General features: G+C 46.1%; 1 long non-coding RNA gene across 1 annotated transcript; it reads left to right on the top strand.

The window, feature by feature from the left end:
* Positions 1 to 3698: 3698 nt before the first annotated feature.
* On the top strand, positions 3699 to 10791 carry LOC311599451. Its single transcript, XR_014779897.1, has 3 exons — positions 3699 to 4160; positions 6855 to 6980; positions 9433 to 10791. It is a non-coding gene; the product is annotated as an uncharacterized lncRNA (long non-coding RNA).
* The last annotated feature ends 8113 nt before the right edge of the window (positions 10792 to 18904 follow it).

The raw sequence follows: 18904 nt of genomic DNA, 5'->3' as shown, positions 1-18904 counted from the left end.
TCTGGGTCTCAAGCTTAAGGGGAGCTGTGGACAGCATAAGGAGATGGAGTCCAGATGGATAATTGTTGTCCCCCAAGGCGGAGCCCATCAACTGTGGCTATGGGCCAAGGGACTCTTCCTGTCACCAGATGTCAACAGCAGCCTTTTGCATCCGGACAATCAAGTGTCTCCTGATATTGCCAAATGTGCCTTGGGATATGAAAGTGGCCTTAGTTGAGAACCATTGTCCTAAGTCACAACTGTCTACAGTCAGTCTGGCACCTTACAGGGGAGTCTCCCAAGTTACTGTGCTCAAGACCTCATGGTCTCCAGTTCCAATCTGTGTCTTCTCAGTTTTATTTTGTTTCTCCTGTCACCTGAGATCAGCTCTGGAGAGCTGTAATTTTGAGATACACCACTAGAGGGCCCTGGTTATAAAAACGTTGGGACTAGAGAGGAGAGGCAGGTAGGGGGCTGTTTAAAGAGGTGCTTTTACTGGTGCCTTAGTTTGAGTGGGACCCCTGGACCCAAATCTGCCTATCATAATGTTCTACTTGTAGGTTTCTAGGACCCTCTGGATCCTTCTACTTTGCCATTCTCCCATGCTTCTCTCATCTAGAGTCCCACTAGAATGTCCTCCCCTCTGTCTCAGTTTCCTGGTAAGTGAAGGCTTGTGGGACATGCCCCTTGGGCTAATATGCAGATATAAGTGAGTATAAGACACCAGCCAAGGACAATACAGGCGGTAAACCTTAAACCCCTACCCAGATCTAGCCAATGGACAGAACATTCTCCACAGTAGAGTGGAGAGTGGGATATGACTTTCTCACATACTCTGGTGCCTCACCTTTGACCATGTCCCCTGGAGGGGGAGACCTGGTGGCCCTCAGAGGAAAGACAGCAGGTTACCAAGAAGAGACTTGATACCCTATGAGCATCTACAGGGGGAGGAGGTCCCCCTCAGTCACAGTCATAGGGGAGGAGAGTAAGGAGAAAATGGGAGGGAGGGAGGAATGGGAGGATACAAGGGATGGGATAACAATTGAGATGTAACAAGAATAAATTAATAAAGGAAAAAAATTAAAAAAATAAAAATAAAAAAAGAGGTGCTTTTAATAAACAGTGACTGCTTAAAAGTCTGAGGTTCACACACCGAAAAAGCACTTGGTACCCCAGTACAGTCTTACCCACAGCCATGATGGCACCAAGGGAGACTGCCTCCACACACTTTTTTTAAAAATTTAATTAATTTATTCAGATTACATCTCAGTTGTTATCCCATCCCTTGTATCCTCCCATTCCTCCCTCCCTCCCGCTTTCACCCTATCCCCCTCCCCTAGGTCTATGACCGAGGGGGACCTCCTCCCCCACTATATGGTCATAGGCTATCAAGTCTCATCTTGGTAGCCTGCTTATCCTTTCTCTGAGTGCCACCAGGCCTCCCCACCAAGGGGAGGTGGTCAAATATGGGGCACCAGAGTTCATGTCAGAGTCAGCACATACTCTTTTCATAGCGCAGAGTGTCTTTCTGGCACACCTGCTTTCCTTCAAGTGTGGCCTTGAAATCTGTCATCAACTTTAGCTGGGATACAAATGCTCCACCTTAAACCCCCCTAGAACGTACCTCCATCTTGCTGAGCTTACTGATACTCCAAGTACATGGAGCAAGGGCTACACCTTCGTGTGCAAAATGACGGCAGCACAAACAAGTTCTGTGTGCACACTCCCACCGCCACACACTGCCCACACTCTGTAGTCACTCAGGATGCACCGTCCTCCCTCGCCAGGCTTCTTGCATGCTCTTTCCAAGATTTCTTAGAGCTGGGGTTGCAGGTGCAATGCAGTCGTGCCAGTGAGGTAAACTTGCATGTATAGTAGTGATGTAGGCAGAAGCCACCTGCTAGGGCTGCAGTGGGAAGCAAGGTCAGTTAGGGGACAGTGTATGATGTGGCGTAGCTCCATGTCTCAATGTCTTCATGTCACAGGTGAGAGACAACTGTGAAATTCAGCAGCCATGCCTTTCTAGCACCCTAGCAATCGTGACTGGGGTGATTTGACCTGAAATCAATAGTTTAAAGATGTCTGCTTGCTCTGCCCACTCTGCCCACCCAGGGACTCGCAGAAGTGCCTGATTCGCTAGCATCCACTTCTCAGCTGGTGCAGTTCTGCTGCCGCGGTTGGGCCCTAGCTGACCCTATGAGTGTGCTCCCTTATACACGTGTGCTTATTCTATATGGCCTGACAAATGCCTTACCATGCTACTTCTTTATAGGAAGCATATATTGATCATCTGCTGAGTGGGCTGGAACACAATAAATACTGTCAGGCATCAACATGGAAAAAGGTTCCCCTATTGATGCTTAGGAAAATAGTCTCTGAAGTCACGGGACCGCCACCCCCCCACAGCACCATACAAGACCAATACCTAAGCAGTTGCTGTGGTGTGTGGTATCAGATATCGTCACTGGCGCTGGGGGGCTGGGCATGGGAGAGGTGCTTCCTTCATACAGGTTTGAATTAAGGGGAGGAGAAAGAGAATGGTGAACAGAAATGGTATCAGCCCAAATCCAGGGCTGATATCTTCTTTCAGCGTCTGTGTGTAGTGAGGTCAGTGGTCTGACCTCTGCCAGTCTAAGATGTCTTGTTAGAATAAGGTAAGAACTCTGCAGTGCTGTGGGGAAGGGAAAACGAGATTGGAAATCCGTTTGCATCCGTCCTCCGTCTATACTGATGGGAACACGCGGCCGTTTTCTAGGTCGTCTCTGTGTCCACTGATTCAGTGGGCACAGAGGACAGGACACCCCCCTGTCCTCTTCCAGCCCTGGAACCTGGCTCACATGGACACTGCCTGGAGGTGCTTCTGCCCTCTTGCCTCTGTTGGGTTAAGTCAATGGGAGAATTCTGCAAGAGGCTATGCAGAGTGTGAAGAAAGCGAGGGCAGAGCTATTACTGTCCTGGCTGCTTTTGTTTCTGCCACAGTGCGTTCCTCTGGTAAGGCCTCAGTTCTTGGCTGGCAGCCATCTACCCACTAAAGCTAGGGTCCCATCTGTGTCGCCAGAGCCGCCTCAGCTCTGAGACATTAATGGCGCCACGTGACTGAGGTCCTACAGCCTCCTTGCTGGGTTCCCGGTACTTCGTCCACACCCATGCACAGAGGAATTCTCTACGGAGACCACTTTAGGATGTCCCCCGGGTGCCCTATCTGCCCTGCCATGATTCTGATTGACAGCAAATATAAGCCGCTGTATTCAAATTTCCTCCGCGAAGAACCTGTAACGGTTCCCTGTTGTTTAATAAAGGCCAAGGCCAAGTTTATTTCAATAACGTATAAAAACTTCAATTGCAAAAATAAATCCACATTATGTGACTTGTAGATTATCAAGCTGCCGTTCCCAGCAACCACGTGTGCCCTGGGAATGCAAAGCCTGAGGTTGGACACCGGGCTCCTTCCGAGCGACGCAGGATAGTCTTTTCTTTGCTTTCCTTCAGTCGTCTGCTTCTGAGCCAGCTAACCCCAGAGCACGCTTTCTGCTCTCTTCTCGTTTCCATCTCCCTCTTTTTCCTTTTCTCTCTTGAAACCCGTAGGTGAACCCAGAAGGGGGAAGCCTGACCTTGTGTGAAAAATGAGCAAGGGAAAGACATTTCGTGAGTACTACCCAACAGTTGCCTGGGCAGCGGGGCAGATGACTCATGTGGAGCACAGAAAGCTAACGTGGGGAGGAGTGTCCATTCTTCGTGAGCTAATGCCAAACAATAGATGTGCCACACTGCGTTGGTTACCTTTCTCATCACTGTGACAAAACGCCAGATGGAGGCACTTAAGGGAGGAAGGACCTTGGTTTTGGCTCATAGTTGGAGAAGATCCATCACTGCAGGCAAAGCCTGGTAGAGCCCACAACAGTGGAGTGTGGAGCTTGGACACCTTGTGTCATCTGACCAGGAAGCAGAACGCTAGAGCCTGAAGCAGGGTCCATCCCTAGCAACCTGCTCTTGCCCGCCAGGCTTCCTGCCCCCAAAGGCTCCAGCTTCCCAGTGCAGCACCAGCCACTGGGGACCAAGTGTTCAAATACGTGAGCCTAAATGGGGGGTATTTTATAGCTAAGCCATAATACATGCCTATGGGGACTTAAAGTGGGTTTTAGAAGACCTGCTACTAGTGGCATCACAGAAAAATGGTACCGGTAAGTAGACTTAGTTTCCAAATATCACATTTCAGCCGAGGACGAAGCAAAGGAAAGAACGGGCACAAATGCAATGTGTCCCCCTCCCCTCCCCCCCCCCCCCCCCATTGCCTGCAACAGCTCTGCTGAGTGCATGCTTCTCTAGGGAATGGCCGAGGAGTGAATTTTATTACACAGAGCTGCATTTGGTCTGGAGCGCATGGCAGGAACTATTCTTTTTTCTTTTTAAAGTGCCAAGACTGCTGTTCACTTTCCATTTGAACGTTTTAAGAGAAGACACATAAAATGGCCTGATTATGTTATACTTCTTTAAGAAGTATAATTATAATATATTGTCATAATTATATATTTTTCATTCATTTATTTTTGAACAATTTCAATATGTATACACACACACACACACACACACACACACACACACACACACGCTGGTTACATAAACCCTCCAGCCTTCCTCACCCTCCTTCTGTCCCCACTACCTCCCCTCGCCCCCACAGTCCCCCTCCCACCAGTGTACCTTGCTGTTTTGCTTCTTCTTTGTAACCCAGTTCAGAACTATTCTTCCCAAGGCTTCTGCTAGATCCCATGTACTTCGAGGACATTTCCCCTTACCACCCACAAAGCATGGTTGACACCCTTTACCTGCTGTTTGTTCTCAAGGAGGAGCGAGTAACCCGTTTCCACTGCCCTTTCTCCCCCACAAATGTGCCTAATGCCTACAGTGATGTGTTGTATTCAAACTTTTTTCTTTGGGGGCCCAACAACTTGGCTCAGCAGGTTAAAGGCTCTTGCTGTGGAACCCAAAGTAAAGGCAGAAGGAGCGAGCTGACTCCCCAAAGTTGCCATTCAACCTAATAACAAAGTTTTAAGAAAATCACACACACACACACACACACACACACACACACACACACACACACACACAGAAAAATATGAGTTGGAGAAAAGCACAGAAATACATCAGCACCAAACACCTCAATTTTCCACTGAAAAGTTGACCCAGGAAGAAAGAAACACAACCATTCACTTATAAAACTCGCCCTAGAATCCAAGTCATCTGCTGTCCAATTCTGTAATCTTCCACTAGACTGCAGCCCAAGAGCTGGCTGGCTTTGAGGTATTTTTACCCACACATTGGCTCAGAGGGTGAAAGGAGATATGATTAGATCGTGGAGAGATGAGTCATCCTGGGCCAGGCTCTGAAGATTCCATAACGTGCTAGCATTTGGGAACACTCTGCCCCTGGGAAGACGTAGAACCAGGGAGGGGAGTGATCCACAAATGTGAGCAAACGCACGGCTACATTTCCCCTTGGTACCTGAACTGCAGGCATGGAAGGTGTGTGAGGTAACCTCCACGGACTTGCTCCTTTTACACTTGCCCTGAAATAGGATCCGATCTCCATAACTGTCTGAGATCATTGAATACGGATTTGCACTGCTAATCTATGAACATGGGATGTCCTGCTCACACACATCTGCTGTTTGAATGGGTTTGATGGAGCTCCCTCCTCTCCCCAGGGCTGTCCACTAACCAGACTCTCACATGCTTTGCACTCTTGCCACATCTGTGAGTTAGTCAGAAGAGGTTCCCTAAGAAAATGATAGCTAATTAGAGATTCATGAATGAGTACCTCTTGCATGCTTCCGGGGGTTCATCTAGAACACAGCAGAAAATTTAGTTCTTTAAACACTTTAAAGCTGCTTTGTGTTGATTAAACACATGTTTATTCATTGTTTACCTGCCTCACTGGGGTTGCCATCAGAATGGCACAGTTACACTGACAAGGAACTCCATAGCTGGTGAGAAGATAGCCTGTGACACTGAGCAACACAGGAGAATACAGTGTGAGCATCTGGAGGACAAGAGGTCTACTCTTGTCGTAGGCACAGTACAATGGTGAGACATTGAAGACATCCCCTTAAAAATATACCATCAACACAGAAATTGTAAGAGTTAACTATTAGAGGTGGGATGTAATGTTGAAGGCAGTCCAAGAGTCAAACACAAAGAAGGATGTTCTTATGACATAAGTATTATTATTTTACATTTAATACTTCGTAATTTTGCCTATCACCCCTGGGGAATAATTGTATCACTAGAAGTTTCATTTCCAAATGAGTATCTTCCTGTGCTTCCAGCTGAAAATTCGTGGGTTCTAATGCTGATTTCTACCCATTGGGTGACTTTATTTTCATCTTTCTAAGACTCATTTATAATATTAGAATTTTAAAAAAACCTAACCCAGAACCCAAGCAAGATGCTTGTGGGAATGAATAAAGGCCAATCCTGTGGCCCTAACAAATATTGTGTCCTCATCTTTCTCTACAGATACACCAGAAGTGTCACATTCATGGCGTCTAGTTAGTCATAGGATCTCCAAAGTAGAATTCATAACATATTTGTTGAAACTGTATACAATTCAGGCTACCAATATTTCTGGTGACTATTGTCCTAAAATTTCTGAATTCACCATTGTTTTCTATGGACATTCTGGTATAGAACTTTCTTCAAATGAGTTCACTTAGCTGTAGAACTGTTCATTAGCATCCTGACCAGCACACACCTATGGCGTGAACATCTCCTGTTGTTTCTGATGGGGTATATGTCATATCTGGAAAATTCATGAAAAAGGAACTTCCTTGGGATTTACCATGGACGTAGAACCAAAGCTATCTTTCCTTTCTTTCTCAGGCAGAGCAAACTTGCCTGGTGATGTAATTACACTGCAAGAGGGATGTGCACACTGAGCTTGTGAGGACCACATCTACTGCCACCAAGAATAAGTGCTCACTTATGTTCTAGCTCAGATCTCCCAAAGTAAGTTGTTCAGCTACCCACAGAACACTTGGTACATCATGATTTGTACTCACATAATTCACCTGTAGAAAAGAAAGAGGCAGTAACCCATTTTTCAAGTGCATTTCATGTTTATTTAGAGAAATTAGCATATACACTTTGACGTTGTTGAATCAAAGCTACAACACAGATTTGCACATGGTTTCTGCAGTGGACACAGACAATCTAAAGAAGCCTGAGACAGAAGACACTTCCTGGCCATGAGGAAGTCTGCCCCGATGGAGAAAATGGATGTTGTGTAACAGGTATTTCTGAATTCTCAGGAAGGGAGTTTTTTCCCCCAGTTTGGAAACATGGAAAACCAAGATGGGGGGATGAAGATGCTTGCATGAGTCACAGAGGTGCACAAAAAGTTCTGTGTTGATTTTTTCAGGTGCTCATACATTCCATTCTCTGCATCATTAAACACTGACCAGACATGACCTAGACTTGTCCAACATCCTGCACACACGGAGATACTGGGCTTCTACGCCTGGCCAACCTCAGCGATCTCTGAGGACTGGATATTTCCATCACAAAGAGGCTGCATGAAGTGCAGGCACTCGGTGGATTCCACATCTCAAACCCTGTCACTTCTGGACTGCTAGATTCCTAGCTTGCTGGGTTGTGACCTGGGAATTAGGAACGGGTTTGTCACATGGGAGGGGAAGGCAGTTGAAGTGTGTGTGTGTGTGTGTGTGTGTGTGTGTGTGTGTGTGTGTGTGTGCACCATGGGGGCAGAAGATCTGGCTACCCATCTCACAGCTGAGGAATAAGGTAGATAACATGACCCCAGTTCAGAAATGCAACTGAACAGTGCAGTCACAGAGATCCTGTTCTGCCAGCCCCCTTCTGGAAGAGGGAATAGAATTAATTTCATGTCAGCATTCTCACCAATAATAAGGAAAAATAATTTTTTCTATTTTTACACACCTAGCAATTATCAGGACCATGGAGATGTATAAGGCAGCATGTCTTCCTGGGGAAGCTGGGCTTTTGCAGGTAAAAAAGAATTTAAAATGCAAGATGGATCCTGCAAAGTGCCAAATAAATGATTTAAGGGGTAATTGCCTTGGAATTGAAAGAAAGGAAAATAATCAAGGTTCCTCAAACCACCCACTCCCAACACTGTATGACCAACTTCCTGCAGAGGAGAATGTATTTATTACAAACATGATAGAGCTGTCAGAAATCTAAGAAATCAATTACATAAATTGTGAAGCATAAGGCACAATTGTGTTTGTCCCACAAGAGCATAAAACTTACCAGTTTCCATTAAAATAGAAAATATAAGCCCATCATGACTTCCCGCAAGAGTGGCCCCCACCCTGTCACTTTCCCCTCTGTTTTAATTGTGTTGCCTCTGTGCAGGGGATTTTGATAAGAACACTTTGGAATGTGGAGTAAGAAGCAGTTGTGGAATCCTAACTGAATGGGGAATGTTTTTTCATAGAGATGCTTATCAACCCAGTGCCTGGGATAACAATTTCCTCCTAAAAGTTTGCCAGAAGCTAGGTTGCTCAGCCCTGAAGAACTGGGATGTTTTCTCTGAACACACAGGACTCCTTTGTTTTCTATAAGGCTGAAGCCAGGGGTCTTTTCTCTTGTCATTTGTAATTGTCATATCTGTAAAGTGACAGCAGCCTTGGTCATTGTGTAAGTGTTATTGTCACTGTGATAAAACATCTGACCCAAACAACTTAAATGAGGAGCTCTTCGTTTTTGACTCATAGCTTTAGAGATTCCAGACCAAAGTCTTGGCTGTGTCGATTCTGGGCCTATGGTGAAACAGAACATCACGTTGGCAAGGGGCTGTATGGCAGAGTAACTTCCCTGTGTCATGGCAGACAGAAGCAGAGAACAAAGAAGGGGCTAGAATCCTTGTACACACAACCTTCAAGCCCTACCTAGTGACACACTTCCTCCAATGGCCCCACACCTCTTAACATTTCTAGAAACTTCCTAAAATAATACCACTCAGTTAGGGAACTGAGCTCTGAACACATGAGTCTATTGGGGGGGGGTCATATTCCAACCACAGCAAACACCACGTCTATGCGCACACAATAAGAACAAAAGGTCTAAAAACCAGGAATCTGAAGAATTCTCGTTGGCCCATCACACTTCCTCTGAGGAGGATAGCAAAAGAGCCCAGAGAAGCACAGAAACTCCCAGCACGGCACAGAGAAGTCATCTTACATTCTAGATTATGACATTGTCAGTGCTTGGCACATGTGGCCATCTCTACAGACTCTCACAGCACAGAGCAGAGGAGACGCAAAACACAAAGGAAATGGCCGAGACCGCCGTGGCCTGTGAGTTTTGTCCTGCAAGGATCTAGGTCAGAAGAATAGCAGTAAGAGAGTCTCTTAGGAAGTAGGATTCTCCAGGAACCAATTTTCCTTTCCCTCAGACAGCGTTTCTTTTCCCATAGGTTATGTTCAAGCTGCTTTTTGGAGGTCTCCGAGGGAATGACAAACCTGGCATGGGCTGGACTAGAAGAATACAAATCATAAACCTGGAAGGAGGTCAAGGGGTCACTTTGCTCAGCCCCAGGTTGCTAGGCAGAGACGAGCAGTAACAATGGACGAAAGAGCTTGCAAGAGCAATGACTCTATGGACCCTTTGTTAAAAAGATATCCCAGCGTGCGCGTTTTAACCCCTCCCACACGGCAGCTCCTCTGTCAGTTGTGTGTCTCCCTGCTGAATTGTAAGTCCACGCTTTGTGTTCTGTGCCCACTGGCTCACTGAGAACAGCAGGGCACCAGGAAGGCCGCCCTGTGTGCTTGCAAATCACCTCTCTGCTCAATGCTATGTGCTCCTGCCCTTCTGGGACCAAAGTCTTGTCTCCCCCCCTAAAATGACCAAGATGGGAAGAGGGGGGAAATCTCTAAAATACAGGTCTAAAGCTGGGTAGGGGCAGCACATGATCATAACCCTAGTACTCATGGAGCTGCAGGAAGAGGGCTGCAAGTTTGAGGCAAGCAGCCTACATAGCAGACCCTGTCTCAGAAGGAAAGAAAGTAAGGGAAGAGAGAAAGAGAGAGAGAGAGAGAGAGAGAGAGAGAGAGAGAGAGAGAGAGAGAGAGACAGACAGACAGACAGACAGACAGACAGAGAGACAGAGAATAGTGGAAAATAGCTAGATCCTCCTCAGTGGGTTGGTGCTGTTTCTCTGGAGTGACTCAGGAGTATTAGAAATAGATTAAATCTATCCAGTGGGTTGGTACAACGCTAGGCCTTTCTTCCTTTCTGCACAGGGTTGGTCCCTTTCTGCTTTTCTTCTATGTTAAAACATACCCAAGGATGCTGGTCCATGGTGTTTGGATCTTCCAGTCAACAGAATTATGACCCAAATAGGCCTCTATACTTTTAGCTGCCAAGCATCAAGCATTTTGTTATGTTAACACAAAATGGACTAAGAGAGTCAGTGACTTGCCTTTGGCAACCCAAACCCAGCATTGCAAGGGAAACAGGGGCCACAAGACAAAAGAAAGTGTGTGAAACAGAGCTGTTCCTCCACAGTGGGCCTGGTGCTGAGGGAGCAAACTTCTAGTCTGGGCCAAGGATTATCTGCACTGCTTAGCCATCAGGCCAAAACACCTGTTTTCTCTCCTACATCAGAGCCCACAGTGATGGCAAGGGAGAGGGAAGTCCACCAGCAGGCATTGAGAATAGTGAATCAGGAGGTGAAAAGACAGCTCAGTCAGGAAAGCCCTCACCACACAAGCATGAGGTCCTGGGTCCATCCCTATGCCCGCAGGAATGCTGGATGTGGCAGCTTGGGGCTGTAATCCCAGCACTGGGGAGGTGCAGGTAAGATCCCTGAGGCTCACCGGCCAGCCTGCCTGCCGAAAGTGGAGAGCTCCAAGTCCAGTGAGAGACGGTGTCTCAAAAAATAATATAAAGAACAATTGAGAAAGACATCTCACCACACACACACACACACACACACACACACACACACACACACACACACACACGTACACGGTAGGTTATTCATCAATGTGCACTCATTGAGTTAGTATTTTCCATTGACAGATTTCCTCTTGACAGACAGGGGGGCAACCCTTCCCCCCACCACACACTTTTATTTATTTACTTTTCATTAGTTTAAATCTAGGAAGGGTACAGCAGCACATGGATTCTGTGTCCAATGGCCTTCGCAGGAAGGTTGCTTTGGGATTTGGCACAAACCATGCCACTGTTCTCATGGGCCCAAGTTACTTTTCTCCAGATTACTCTGGTTTTTCTTGATTTACCTCTTGATTTATTATTATTATTATTATTATTATTATTATTATTATTATTATTATTATTATTATTTACTTTATACACATAAGCACACATCTCTTGCCTCTCTTTGGTTTCCAAGACCTCCGTTGTAGCCAACAAAAACGGCTTTGCGCCATGGCCTTCCAGACAGATTTGTGTTTTAGAAGTCCTGATCCCAGCAGGCCTCCACGGGTGTGAAGACAGCCGAAAGAGCGAGCAGAACTCTTAAGAGAGAAAGAGAAGCAAGGCCTGAGTGCTCTGCATTTTACCGAGTCCTCATTTGGCTTCTACAGTGCTGCTTTGCCTTCACTACAGGCCGAAATACACGTAGTCTCACTTTTCTATGACTGTTAGTTGTGTCTCCTAGAGAAAGACAAGGAGCTATAACCCCGGGTCCCAAGGTCCCAACCGCTCCTGTGGCCTCCCTCTCACAGAGCACATGCCTGTGGCAGACACACTTGACAGTAATTAACTCCAATCTCTGTGGAGTCTTCCTTCTTGGTGAGTGACTGCAGATGACCTCATTTGTCCTTTCAGATTCAGGTCTAAATGTGGAGGTGGGAGATGGGTTTTCCCTTCCTAAGGCACATGCCAAGGCTAGACCATTTTATCTTGTAGCACCCAGAGCCCTCCGGATGGGAGTGTTTGTGGCCCCAGCTGCTTGCTTGTTGCCTCTCTTCCATGGGACATTGACCACGAAAGACAGGGTCCTTCCAAAGACCAGCAGTCCAAAATGTCACTGAATTAAGCGCACAGGAAAGGAAGAAAATGAAGCCACCTTGTAAAAAGAATGGCAAAACCCATATGGGAGACCAAGCCAGCAGGATAATGTTGAAGAGAAGCCACTTGGCTGGGACAATGGGCAATTTAGCCTTTTATACCTTCCTACGCATGTCTACTCCAACTGGGGCTTTTGAACCAATCAGTTATTCCCTTGAAGTGCGGGTGGGGCAGGATTTGGGAAGAGAAGAAGCTAAGCCCCTGAGAGAGGTAAAATAACGTCTGGGTGGGAATGGCAGTTCTGGGGGGCAGCAGAGATGTTTATCACCTCAGTCCCACAGATGAGGCAAGCTAGCAGCACTCTGCTGAAGGCAGCGAGGTCATTCAGGGAAACAGGCGGGTTAGGCAGGGGCTGGCACTGTAGCCACAGCCAGGAGGCAGAGAGAGAAGAGTGCAGCAGCCGCACTCATTTTCTCCTTTTTAATGCAGCCCCTGGACCCCAGCCCGTGGGACGGTGTGCCCGCATTCAGGGTGGTCTTTCCTTCCTCGCTTAGGAAATCTCTCTAGGAACATCATCTCAGTCATGCTCCGCAGTGTGTCTCTGAGGATGGTGTCTCTCTAAATCATGTCAGGTTGCCAGCCCCTCCTAACCGAGGCTTTAGGGGAGGGTGGCGTGTCAGTGGTGCCAGGAATATTTGGCTTTCAGTTAGGATTATCATCCAAATAAGAGCCCCAGATCTGGAGTAGGGCAATGGAGTTTAGGCCCAACTCTGAAGGACCTAGCTGTGCCATCTAGGACAGTTACTTGGCCCTTCAAGCATCAGGACAGGTAATTCTATTTCCCTCTCGTGCATCGCATGGTGTGGTGAAGCTCACCTGAGCTCAGGTGCACAGAGAGCTTTGTAAGTTGTGGTGTGCTAAGTACAGGTGAGTTGCTGTTGCTATTAGAAACGGTGATGTAAGCCCTGCTTGGACCACAAATCTCATATCTCTCCCTTCCATAAAACCAACACAGAACTTCAATTTCTAATAAATAATCCAATTCTAACCTACACCCTGACACTGCCCTTTATGTGTGGCTCAGCTTAGTTCCACTATTTACCCTCACTTATTCTTTGTTAAACTGCTTTAAACAGGCTTGTCTTACCCTCTTAGATGTTGCCGCCGGGAGCAGAGGGCGGTAGAGTTCATATGAAGACCAAGTTGGTAATAATGATCAGGATCATAAGCACATCTACCCTTCGGACCAGCAAAAGCACTTCCAAGGATTTATTCTTCTGACTGTCTGAACACACAGGGAACACTTACACATGACAGTCTGTACTGCAGCCTTGTTTGCGGGGATGGAAGGGTGAGAAGAGCATAAGTGTTTACACTAAGGTATTGGTTGAATAAACCGTAGTATAATGCCCACAGTGCAACCCCACACAGTCGTTATGACAACAAAAATCCAGCCAAAATATTCATGTTCTAGTATAGAATGTGTTATCTATATAGAATATGTTATCTTTTGTATTTAGAATATATATATGTGTGTGTGTATATATATATATGCGTGTGTGTGTGTATATATATATGCATGTGTGTGTATGTATATATGTGTGTGTGTGTGTGTGTGTCTGTGTGTGTGTATATGATAAGGATAATTATCAGTGAGAGCTGATGCTGAGAAATAGGATGAGCCAAGACAAGGCAAGAATGAACCTGTTCCATGTATGACTTTTTGTTCATTTTATTATTTCCCCAGTGTATTGTCTACCCCAAAAATACTAATAAAAATGGATTAAAACCCAGAATAATCTTGTTCCTGCGATTCTTTCTGTCAAATGAAAACTGAACACCGGGGCTGGGAGAGGGAAGCTAGCTATCTAAGCTGCAGTGATGAAATGCTACGAGCAAAAGCAGCCTGGGGAGGAAAGGGTTTATTTCAGCTGGGACTCTCAGGTCATACTTCCACTACTGAGGGCAGTCAGGGACAGAAACGGAGGTCACAGAGGGGCACAGTTTACTGGCTTGCTCCTCCTGGCTTGCCCAACCTGCCTTTTTGTACAGCCCAGGACCACCCGCCAGAGGTAGCACCATCCACAGTGGGTCAGGCCCTCCCACATCAGTCACTAACTAAGAAAATGCCTCACAGTCTTGCCTGCAGGCCAATCTATGGAGGCGTTTTCTCAGCTGCGTGTGCCTCTTCTTAGGTAACTCTAGACTGCCTGGAAGCTGACCTGGTCTACCATATGGCTGAAGGCAGAAGTGAAAGTCTAGCAACAAGGGGCTTGGGGAAGCTCATAACGATATGACTCCAGTGTCTTGGTGTAACCAGGAACCTAGAAACTATTAACTCCAAAGTGACTGGTCCCATATGCAGAGATTGAGGAGAGAGCTATTATCATCACAATATTATAAGGATTGCTTACCAGGAAATTTTATACATTGGCAGATCTTCCTTATTCAAGTCTCTGAAAGGATCTCCAACACCTTCACTGTATATAGTCAGGTTTTATGAATTAGGCACAACAAGAAATTAACAAATGCCTAGTAACAAGTTGTTATAATAATAATAATAATAATAATAATAATAATAATAATAATAATAATCCATAATAGAAGTTACAGGAATGTTTTCTCCCCCCCCCTCTCTCTCTCTCTCTCCCCACACACACCCTTCTTGAGGTCATGTGAGATGACACAGTACCTATGCAATGTAACAAAATGCAAGCAGCGTAGACACTGTGACAGAGCCTAGTGCTCCCGCATGTGGGTTACTTGACCATGAGCACACAGTAACGGAATAATCTGTCAAGAGGACACTACTAAGGGTCTCGTGGGAGAGTAGTTGGTAAAGCACGGGTCTATTGACAGTGGAATGATCCATGTCCCTGGTCGGACAAAGATGGAACAAAGATGGAACAAAATTCCAGAGAATATAATTTAAGACAAGAATTACTGATTTTAATAATTCCTTGTTTAACAGTTTGGGGCCATGACGGAGTGTAGGTACTTAAAACTACAGAAAGCTGAATCTTCCAAAAAAAAAAAAAAAGAGGGCTTCCTGGACCAGGCAGATGGCTCAGAGGATAAGAGTGTGTATTGATTTTACAAAGGACCTGAGTTTGATTCCCAGCACCCCTGTCCAGCAGCTCCTAGCTACCTGCAATCTCAACTCCAGGGGAGCTAGTGCCTTCTTTTGGCCTTAAAGGACCCTGTACACACACACAACACACAAACACACACATAAATTTTCTTTAAAAATTTAATGAGTGATTCCTGTGACTTATCTAATTAAATCATCCTTTAAAAAAACTGTTATATACTAACACCACCATCTCTAATCTTCAGGAGACAAAACGACTTGCCCACGGCCACTAAGCAAGTTGGCAGTGCTTCTGAGATTTAAAGTCAGGTCTGTTTAGATTAAGAAAAAAAATATGTAAATTCTATTTTTCCATCAATCTGTATGTTCAAAAATGTTTAGCAAACACCTCCCAAGCAGCAGGCTGTGTATTAGACACTTACAATGCCCAGCAAATTGACTTTTCCTGAACATAGACTAGATGTCTTTTTGCATCTATTCCTGTGGTGCATCTAGAAGCTCGCGGCGTGAGGGAGATTGAGGTGGGTCCCTTTCTTCCTGACTCCTCTTAGTCATCAGTAGTGCTGAGCTTCTCAGCACTAAGGAATAAGGAAAGTGGAGTCTGGGTTATGGACCAGAAGCACAGAAACCCCAGTGAACACCGCAGCCTGTGTGCTGATCAGTCAATCAGACACGGGAGCAAAGGCAGCTCAGGGATGAAACTGTGGAGCAGGCAGGGGAGCACCCCGCCTCTTCCCCACACCGCCCGCAGACATGGACATCCAAACGATTTTCTTTTGGAAAAGTGGAAGGATTCTTGGAGGAGAGATACAGAAGATGGAATGACTCAAATCTCCCAGAAAACAACTGGCCCATTTTACGTTTTTATTAACAACCTAGAAGAAATAATATCAGGAGGATGAAAAGCATTTTGGTGAAATGTGAGAGTCACTGAATCTAATTAGCTTCCTTGTGCGTCTATGCCAGGGATTGAACCTAGGACCCTGTGCAGGCCAGGTGAGCCCTCCACTGCAGAGCTGCATCTCCACCCTGCATCTATGTTTGAAGAAAAGTCTCAGGCTTAGCTTTGGTCAGCTTAGTATGGAACCGCTCCCACCTGTGTGAAGTCCACAGTATTAGATGGTGGCTTTTCCTGACATGTGCTCTGCTCCCAGAAAAAGGGAAAGAAATAATAAAAATGGAGAAATACATCATGTTCACTTCAGTTTGTCAGGGGTGGGGTCTGAGCAACACCTGTCTATCTAGGATGCACCCCCGCGCCCCAAACGCCTATATCCGGCCTTTTCAGTTCCGCTCCATCTGATGTCCTTGCCGTTTTAGTCCCAGTTCCCATCCACTCAAGCCAGCTCCAGCTCCATCTTATCGTAAACATTTTCCTCCCTTCAGTCTCCTGGCAAGACGCTGAGCTCTGGGAGCTGAGAATCGCAAGGAAGACTGTGGTCAAGGCAGACAATTGCCAGAAGTAGGATACTCGGCGGTTGGTCAAAAGTAGCTCCGTGGACGGTCCCAGGAGCTGGAGAGATGGCTCAGTGATAAGAGCACTGGCTGCTCTCCCAGAGGACCTGGGTTTGGACAACTTGATACTGAAATGCTCCTGCTTGTGTGAAGCCACAGAAATAGAGTGGCTTTTCCTGAGATCCACTCTGCTCCAAAAGAGCCTTCTGTAACTCCTGTTCCAGGTAACGCGATATTCTCTTTCGGCCCCCTATGACCTCCACTGGGACAGCATACCAGTGGTGGCCAGACACAAGCAAAATGCACACATGTGGCTTTTTTCTTTTTAAGACTTCTAAAAACAAAAGTTCACCAAAACAAGAGCCATTTGAAGATTTGGTTTATATTAACTTTATTGTACACTTCCCTTCATATTCTAACCAGCATGACTGGCCAGTGTCCTTCTGAGCATTTGGGGACTCACATGTCAGGAAGTGGGGCAGAGAGCTCAATCTGTCTTTGCTCTAGGAGGCTTATATAGTTTACTCTTCTTGTGGTAAGTCAGACCATGTCATCAGTACTGGCCAGTGGGCTAAGAGTATGTCAATGGGTCATATTGAGAATGCCTGTTATTTGCAGTGGTCATGGGCCTATTGTGAGGGTGGACTGACCCTTTCAATGGGTCACCTAAGTCTGTTGGGAAAAAAAGAAATATTTATATTATGATTCATAAAGGTAGTGAAATTACAATTAAAAGTAGTAACAAAAATAATTTTATGGTTGGGTATCACTCCAACAGGAGGAACTTCCTTAGGAAGGTTGAGAACCACTGTCTTATGGACTGAGAAACACCCACTGGTCTTCTTTTATATAGGTAACTATGGAAGCCCATATTACCAGTGACATGGAACAGTAGCCCTCTGGGACCTCTGCCCCTCACATGTAGGACAGATCGCTTTTTGGCGCTCAAAATGGACTTGGACAAGTAAAAGGAAACTGCTCAGTGTGAGCCCCTGCGATGCCCATGCTGTTACTACAGTGGCATGTACATAACACTGCACTAGTCTGTCCCAGCTGGTCCGCTGTGCGTGTGTAGCTCGCTTGCTGCCTTTACTCCTGGCTGGAGAGCTGTCTCCTCTGTTGTTGGCCGCCATCAGAACGCATCCTCTTCAGTCTTCCAATGTGGACTGAAGAGCAACAGCTCTCCAGGAACCCTCCATGCCTTCAGAGACAGACTGGAACTACTGAGGCATCCAGCCGTGTGTACTGAGCAGCTCCTGGGCTTCTGGCCTCTCCAGTGTGCAGACAGCAAGCCATGACTAGGTGCCGTACTTTGTGGTTGTGCTGTGACCTCAGCACAGACAGAGCCTAACATCTTGCTTGACTCTTCTGAAACCTTTGCCTGTGGTGTGTTCATTTTCACACTCACGGGAAGTGAGAAAAGTCACCCAGGAGTAAGTTCCAGAAATAAACAAGACTCGGAGTTGAATTGTGTACCCCCATGTTAGCTCACTTCGCATAAGTCAAGTCTGTTCAGACCGCTGTGTTGGTCGCTTTTCTGTTGCTCTGACAAAACACCATGACCAGAGGGAACTTGAGGAAGAAAAGGTTGATTTTTTTTTTTGACTTATGGTTCCAGAGGAATAGAGTCTATAACATAGGGGAGCCATGGCTTCAGCGGGCCTGAGTAGGAATCTGACTGATCACATCTTCATCCACACAGAAAGCAAAGAAAAAGGGCAGGAAAGAGTAGGTGCCATAAACTCTCAAAGCCCAGCCCAGTGATAGACTTCCTCCATCAAGGCTCCACATAGTAGGTTCCATAACTTTCCCAAGTGTGTTACTAACTGGGAACCAAATGTTCAAATACATGAGCTCATGGTGGGGGCAGGGATGGAGAGGGGGGGGGAGACAGAGAGACAGAGAGACTGTCTGCCTGTGTGCACATACATGCACATGTGCACTGGACCTTCAAAAATTTTTTAATATGAAAAGGAAGAGACATTCGTGGTCATATGCCTCTTCCTTTTCATGGTCAGGAAAATGCATTTGCTGACCAGTCAGCCTCAATGATGCTTGGAGACAAGCACCACTGAGCAGAGAGAAGGAAGGTAGGTGGTGTCTAGGGGAATCAGAGGGTGTCCCTTCACTTCATGCACTAGGCCTAGACAACCCTCTGGACGCCGGCTACTTCTGCTGTGTGTAAGCGTGTGATGGGAATTAACACATAATTTTGTGTCCCTGCTTTATTGCTGAGGTCCATAATGAGTCAGTATAATTAAGCACCATTTGCCTGGTTAGTTAGTTCAGGTGTCTAAATCTGTCACAATAAAGTATGTGATGTTAAACATGTTTGGATTAGAACCTTCTGGAGCCAATGCCAATG

This window comes from Acomys minous (genome assembly GCF_964271855.1).
Source record: "Acomys minous genome assembly, chromosome: 6".
In the NCBI taxonomy this organism is placed as follows: Eukaryota; Metazoa; Chordata; class Mammalia; order Rodentia; family Muridae; genus Acomys; species Acomys minous.
The sequence above is the reverse complement of the archived record's forward strand: the minus strand, read 5'-3'. Positions and strand labels throughout refer to the sequence as shown.